Genomic DNA, 6,728 nt, shown 5'->3' with positions numbered 1-6,728 from the left:
CCCCTCTATTTATGTAGAAAAGGTATTAAACAAAACATCATTTATGCCGAGTAACTCCACCACCGCACTGATGGGAGACATGTACCTTGTTTATTAGTTTCCACACAGAAAACAGAATCAACTCAATGCAATCCAAAGAGCCATTGCTAACAGCTCCGTGATTCCCGATGTGCGTTGCCAGCTAAGCTCTCCTGGAATGACCAATCAAACGCCATCCCGGACAAGCCCCCAGATTACTGCAATCTCCAGTTACACATCATGATGTATGGTGACAACTTCAGTTAGAAAAGAATGAGCCATTGCCTAATGTTTCTTGATTCGCTAACGAAGCCGCGTTTTTATTCAAGCAAGGCAACCAACACAAACATCATTGTTTGGCATGTGCGCAGAATATCTCGGCTGCAATCAAGGTCCATGCCAAGACTTAGGCATGACTTGTAACAAGACTTAGAGGCCGGCTAGGTAAAGGAACGCGGGATGGCCGCTTCGGCTTCAGATTGCCGCCGACACATGTAGTAGTTACAGTTCTACTTGCTCATTATCCTCCGAGCAGGTTTCCCTTCTATAAGTCCGGGGATAAAGTCGCATTCTCTGGAAACAGCCCAGGTAATCACCGAGCAATCACCGAGCATTAGGTCATGTCTGCGCTCACCGAGACGACCCCAATCTGGCGGGCAAATTCACATTGGTCATACGTGACATCAAATGCTTCATTAGCATATCTTACATCTAGGTCTCAATTAGTGACTTCGAATCAGAAGGTGTTTGAGACGGGCGGAAAGTCTGCACTGGAAAACTAAGAAGCGCAATACGCAGGACGAGCGACATTTCTCACTTTACGTCAAACAATAATGTCGGTGAAAAGGTTTCAACGTCGGCCGTTATTGTGTCTCCTGCAGAAAAAGAAACTATGTATTAAAATGACCGCTTCACCGAGGGAAAAAAGCCAAGGGTGACGTTTTATATCTTTTAGATTGTAAGCTCTCAGGGGCAGGGCCCTCCTTACCATCTTGTCTTAAATTGTATTGTGACTGTAATGTCTTCCTTATATTGTAAAGCGCTGCGCACACTGTTGGCGCTCTATAAATCCCGTATAATAATAATAATATCATTTTTATTTATTCAATTTATTCATTTACTAATTACATCTTTTATTATCTTTATTTATTGAACAAATAAGAAAATGTTTTCTTCTTTTTTTATAACAAAATTATTTTTCTTTTTTATACATAAATATTGTAACAAAAATAATACATTTTGTGACATTTGCCAAAAGCTGTGAATTTATAGAGAACACTTTTATTTTTTTTAAATACAAATCCATAATTGACTGTTACAATTTGAATCCAGAGAATCAAAGATCAGAAGAGCAGCCGTAGCAGAGCATAAAAAAAAAAAAAAAAATGAGTTATTAACTGCATCTACATTTCCCAACAACATAAAAAAAAAAAACTCTAATTATTTTTTCAGAAACCAGAAGTAATTATATCGCCATCCGAGATCTGCAAACGGCTATTAGCTACAAAGTGGGAAAAAGAACGCCCAAAAAACTAAAAATGGAAAAAATAAATATTCTGCGCGTCTCAGTTACAAGGAGAGGGAAAAAAATACAGGAAAACGATGCAATAAAATCAGCAGATCGGAGAGCGCGCAACATGAGAATCGCAGAGCGGCTCGGCCGCTATTCAAATCAGACAAACGTCACCTTGTTATAAGGAACGCAGAGCGATAGCTGGAACCCACTGCAGGCTGCACACATCTTTTAGATGCATCAGAAGCTGCAGCTTCCCCCTCCTCGCCGCTCGCCGGGCTGCAGTATTTTTAACGCTTTGTTTTTTGGCGTTTAAAAAAAAAAGCCGAGGTTTAAAACCGCGGCAACGCTGGCTTGTGGATACGTTTTGTTTTTTTTTGCGTCCCGCTGCCGCGCGCTACGCCGCACAACTCGATTCCCCGCGTGCTCTGCCACTTGGCTGATTGCTGCTTTCAGATTTTCAAGGCCGTATTTGCAACCACAGAATCACTAAGTAGCTTGTAATTGCATTACATTTGCACAAGTTTTGCTGGAAAGACAACACAGCTTGAAAATGTTTTTGGGTAATATTTGAGCAGAAAAGGCAATTTATTTACTAATTACATCTTTCAGCGAGCGCAGAGGAATTAAGAAGCTGCAAGTTGCGACGGAGGGTATCAAAATACTTGTTATGCAATAAAAACAAAGAATCTAATTTTAACAATTAGGAGCATATATTTTTTTTTTTTTTTTTTTATAGGCTCTGGCCCGATAACAGAAGATTCTTTAATACAACCGCCAATTACTGATAGAACGCGATAATTTGTCCTGTAAAGGGATATCATCATCTAATGAGGCGTCTCGCCTTCCATTAAAACAATCCAGTCATCTGGTCGCAAAAGAAAGCATTGGCTGGAGACGTTGAGTCACTTGCTTCAAAATTAAATTCACGCCTGTTTTCATTAAATTTGATTTTTTTTTATTTTATTTTTTATTTTTAACTGTCATAAAATTCTAAAATGCAAAATAAATAAAATAAAATTCCATAATATAACCCAAAAACAATATTTAGGATTATTTAAAAAAATATATATCAAAATGTAACTACATGTTTAAATATCATGTTATTCTTTGTTTCTAAAGCATGTCTCCAATTCCCAAAATGAAATACAATATTTGTTAAACATTTAAAAAAAATTAATTTGATATTAAATGTATTTAGTGGAATTTTTAGGCATATTTTTCAGAGCGGAGATTTTTTTTTTTATTGGTTCTTTAATATTAAAAAAACAAGCTTTTACAGGGAGACCTTCGTCTGTTTATTGTGCGTTGTTTCATACTCGTGTTGCAGTAATGTTTTTCCATGCACGGCGTTACACATGTCAGCCGAGTTTATCGGCAACCTTAAAGGGGAAGCGCGCAGTTCACAACAATACTCGGTTGTTCTTTCTGTAATGGGTTTTGCAGCAGCTCTGTAGGTTTTGCAGTCGGCAGCATGAAGAAGACCCTTCGCTGGCTCAATGACAAGGCGGCTAGCTGCTGCCGCAACTCACGAGTGGAAGCCGCTGTCACTGACAGGTTCTTGGCATTGTTACAGGCCACAAACTAGAAAGGACACAACTTTTTTTTCTTTTTCAAATGGTTAAAAGGAAAAAACAAAACAACAGGCGTAGGGATTCACACCGCCAGGGGAACGCTGAATTCTGGACTTCTAACCCACAACAAGCTCTAAGAGATCAACAACATCCGATCCACACACAAAGCCATTATATTTAAATCTGACTTATGTACTGACATTTCTTTGCAGGATTCTGTTCCATGATATAAATATATTATGACGTCCGCTGCGCTTTGCGAAATCGAGGTGCCGCTAGGACGGAAATAAGAGCGGACCACCAACAGGAGATTCAGAACTTTTCAGACCCAATCAAAGATTATTTCTCTTGTGACCAGCAAATTATATTCAACAGATGTCACACCCGACGATGTTCTTTTTAAAAAAGGAAATGAAGCGTCATTTCTTTCACCACAAATGTCGGTGATGTTACCTGTCCTGAGACTCAGAGATTACATCAGCATGGCAAGGCTTGTATGAGATTTTAGAGATCGGGTCTACTTCAAAAGACACAATTCTATAAAATACCAGAACTGACTGAAGATTTGTTTTTTTTGTTGTTTTTTTTTAAATAAAATATGTTTATATTTTATGAAATTAATTGTAAATTGAATCAATGTTGCAAATTTTCAGACATAAAGATTCTATAGGAAAAATCTCTAGGTTTGGGAGAATTTCTATGGGTCCAGTCCAGGTGTCGGTATGTTTCACAGTATCGTCAAAAGTTTGACATAAACACTAAATTCAGGAATTAAATCTTAAAAATGCATTTCATCTCTGACACTGTCCTTCCTTCTGGAGGGGGGGCTACGTCTGATCCCCATGGCCCCTGTGTGTGATGTAGTCCCCGCTCCAAGCTCGCTCCAATCTCAGGCTGTAGTCCACCCCGGAGGAGCGGGGGGGAGATGGAGCGGTGACTACTTTACAACACACACAGGGACCATGGGGAACAGACGTAGCCCCCCTCCAGAAGGAAGGACAGTGTCAGAGATGATTGGAGGATCTCCAGCCGAGTGATACATAAATAAGATACATTGTTGCTCAGAGTTCCGGGACTCGGATGTAATTTTAGGATTCAGCTCCTGAGTTTAGTGTCACTTTAACACATTCTGGACAGCTGATAGCTCTCTGAGGTTGGGGGACTACAAACTCCAGCATGCCCGGCCTTTTAGTTCTCCAGTGCCGGGCCAGGTCTGCTTCTACTAAAGCGATTTTAAATGATCCGTTCCCATCAATGAGTCCGGTAATTACTCCCACATTGGTGGAGGTGGTTCCCAGGTGGGTAGGACAGATCTGAAGGATGAGCTGTCACTGAGCTGATCCCGAGATCCATAAATCCACAATGCTACAACAGACAGGTCATCCTCAAAGGGCCGGGTCAGGAGACAAGAGCGGGGCACCGCCAGAACCCTGGGCAGAACCCGGGCTCTGAAATAATTAAGATTTGGACACTCAGCATTCAATCAGCGGAGGAATGATCGGAATCCCGCAGAGAACGCGCACGTGGATTATCACCAACATTCCTGTGTTAATACAAGCCAGCTTCATCCCAACATACCTGCAACGCCCCGCGCATCCAGCATTGTGTTCCGCACCCCTGACCAGGCTCTGAAGGAATTGGATTTCCTCCATCCTTTTATTTATTGTTCCAGAATCAAGATCTGAGAAGGTTCTCTGTGTTCCCAGTTCTTATCATAGTTGCAATTTAAAAAAAATAGTAACAAAAATAAAAATTTGATACAATTTCAGATGTTCTAAAACAAAAGATGAATCCGGAATGAAAACGCATTGAAATAAATTGTATTTAATAAGTAACAATTCTGAAAACACAATAAATATCTTCTAATTTCCTGATTAGTTGATCATTGGCTTCTTCTGAACAAATGTAATTCGGTCAGATTTTTTTTTTTTTTAATCGGTTTCCTTTTTTTTTGGATTTTTCGGGCGATTTTGCAGCAATGTTTTTCCTTGCACGGCGTTACACATGTCAGCCGAGTTTATCGGCAACCTTAAAGGGGAAGCGCATAATAAATGAACAATTTGGACTCGTAAAACCCGGAGTTGCACCAAAATCCGCTCAGCGATTCACCTCAATCCTCAGCCCACAACGTACCGTCTGCGACGAGGACGGGGGACCGGTCGGTGGTTTGGCGCTTTGGGAAACCTTTAAAAAAAAAAATATCCGCTTCCAATGGCCAATTCCTCCCCGCGTCTGCAGATAGTCTGGAGAATAGTCATTAGCCTAAACATCACTCTCATTACCAGCCGCCAAACCCGCGTGCATGTTTTGCTCCTGCGTGTTTTTCATGTTTTATACACTGGGAACGCACAAAAAAAAAACCTAAATGTAATAGTATAGCCGCGGAACATCAAAGCCACAAATGCCAGCCCTTATTATTTCAAATCAGCTTTGACTTTTAAAGACTTAATAAAGTGGCGCAGCAAACCGGCTCTATTTATATCAGCCGTATCAATGAAAATAATGATCGCGCCTTCATCTTCCTCTGTCTAATGACTGAACTATTTCTGTGTTAACGGGAGGAGAAACGTCGCAGCAAAGCCGACATCACAAACAAGATCAGATGAGTCCCTCCGCTCATTGTCAGTGGTGCAGCTACTTAACAATTCGGGTTTAAAAAAAAAAAAACTTTAACTGTACACCCGACACGGACAGACGACCCGCGGCAGAAAGTTTTTGTATGAAGGTCATTCGCTCGGCCACTGCAACATCTGGCACATGACGCTGCCCCCACAAGTCAGCCACAGACATTACATGCGAGATTCATCCAACCGCCCCCGGGATTCTCCAATCCGAAGGCGTAAGAATGAGCGGCGCTGACCACGGACATAAGAACGTCGGACGACCCGACGGTCAACTCTTCGTAACTGCGCAGTGACGATTGCTCTGCTGGGGGATCTGTAGAATGTTGTTGCACATAAAATACACAGATCCCAAAACTTCCTCCCAGCGAACCGGCTTCTCCTACAAATTGTTGTGTCTCCACTTCTCTGTTACAATGTCTTCCATCACATACACCACCCAACCAATGAAATGACGGCATGGCAAGCCGCAGGCCTGAGGGACCCAACACGCCCGGGGGGACAAATATATAACTGAAACTTTTTACAACAATTATTCAGCAGAAAAATAACAACAAAAAAGAAATCAAATTAGAATAATCTAATCAAAAAAGAAAAGGACAATTGACCACTGAGTAAAGGGCGCCTACCACATAGGACTATAGGACTGTGCGGGGACATTAGAGTGTCAGCTCCTCTGTACAGAGACTGATGTGACTGTGGGGGGACATTAGAGTGTCAGCTCCTCTGTACAGAGACTGATGTGACTGTGCGGGGACATTAGAGTGTCAGCTCCTCTGTACAGAGACTGATGTGACTGTGGGGGGAGGGGACATTAGAGTGTAAGCTCCTCTGTACAGAGACTGATGTGACTGTGCGGGGGGGTTAGAGTGTCAGCTCCTCTGTACAGAGACTGATGTGACTGTGGGGGGGAGGGGACATTAGAGTGTAAGCTCCTCTGTACAGAGACTGATGTGACTGGGGGGGGGGGGGGACTAGAGTGTAAGCTCCTCTGTACAGAGA

The 6,728-nt window shown here is 41.9% G+C and overlaps 1 protein-coding gene across 1 annotated transcript in view; it reads right to left on the bottom strand.

Moving 5' to 3' along the window:
• LOC108800400 (transcription factor Sox-6-like) overlaps positions 1-6,728 on the bottom strand; it is a 128,839-nt gene that overhangs the window by 28,301 nt on the left and 93,810 nt on the right. The gene's annotated exons all lie outside the window — the stretch shown is intronic.

This window comes from Nanorana parkeri, unplaced genomic scaffold (assembly GCF_000935625.1).
Source record: "Nanorana parkeri isolate BGI_ZX_2015 unplaced genomic scaffold, ASM93562v1 scaffold2013, whole genome shotgun sequence".
Lineage (NCBI taxonomy): Eukaryota > Metazoa > Chordata > Amphibia > Anura > Dicroglossidae > Nanorana > Nanorana parkeri.
This window is presented reverse-complemented; position numbering and strand designations above follow the sequence as displayed.